Genomic DNA, 1,373 nt, shown 5'->3' with positions numbered 1-1,373 from the left:
CCTACTACTTCGACCCACGCCATTCGTTTCCACCACCCTGCTACCACCCGTCGCAATGATCGAATCATTAACTTTGGAAAGGGTCCTGCCAGTGGCGAATACAAGCCTCTCTTTCGGTCTCACTCCCTTTTTTTCTCTCTCCTTCTCTTTCTTTCTCTTTCTCTCTCTCTCTCTCTCTTTCTCTCTTTCTCTTCTTCCCCCTCCCTCTTTCTTTCTCTCTTCCTGCTTCGAGTCTTTCGTTCAATATCACTCGCGTTTCGATTACTCACCTTCGTCTTTTTCTTTCGATAAGAATTTCTACAACAGCGCGTTAGATTATTGAGACCTATCGCGTGGTATCTACCGAAGCAGTTGGAGGAAGAACACGCGAGGAATAAAGTGAGCTTAGAAAGATAAGAGTGTGCGCATACGTATGTACGTATGCGTGAGAAAGGATAAAATAAGCGTTATCCTAACATGTTGTTCCATTCGATTCGCTGAATTGGAGGAATAAACGTTTGGTTTCGATACGAGGTCGAACATTTGCACATTTGGTATAAAGAATAGAGTAGTTTCTAGAACGTTTGTAGCTCCTTTCCTTCTGTCGCGATTTTTATGATTAATCCTGAGATGATCAAGGAAACGTTTGTAAATAACCAAATATAACGAGAACTTTAAACAGGTCGTTTTTGTAGTTTGCCTTCCATGTGCATCCGCTTTCTGTCTACGCTTTTTATTTTAGGTACGTGGTTCGATATAAAATATGACGAGAAAAGTATCGGAGATCTTTATCAGAAAATATAAAACGATAAATAATCCTAAAAATTTGAAGAAAGATACGTTTTTTTAAATAATTTTCACGCACTGATCGACTGCATGCCTGATTAAAATTCAGTCGAGAAGATTAATGTGTTACAGTGGATAAAAAATGTATTTACTTAATAATTAATTAGTTTGGTAATACTTCCACACATTTACTACAAGCGTTCTACACTACGAAGATCAAGTGTGGAACCTGATAAAAAAGGACCGCTTTATTGGGAAGTAAGGGTATGTATAAGCACTTTTTGTATTTGCTGTAACTCGAATTTCGTAACTCTTTCGTTTAAAGTTTATTGCACAACATTTCATTCGTAGTAATTTTGCTTCATAAACACCCACAAAAAAATTATTGATTCCTTCAATTATCATGGTAATGCTGGAATATCATCGTTTCTTAGATATTTCTCATTTATAAACTTCATATTTGCCTGCGCAGGTATCGTTTTTCTTTTCTTCTTCTTTTTTTTTTTTTTTTTTTTTTTGAAGCCCAAATATAATGCCTGAAAAGTCGCAGTAGGTTGAAATTAGTAAAAAAAAAAAAAAAAAAAACACGAGGCGCAAAGTAGAAAGCT

The sequence above is a fragment of the Bombus vancouverensis genome, chromosome 5, assembly GCF_051014615.1.
Source record: "Bombus vancouverensis nearcticus chromosome 5, iyBomVanc1_principal, whole genome shotgun sequence".
NCBI lineage: Eukaryota > Metazoa > Arthropoda > Insecta > Hymenoptera > Apidae > Bombus > Bombus vancouverensis.
The sequence above is the reverse complement of the archived record's forward strand: the minus strand, read 5'-3'. Positions refer to the sequence as shown.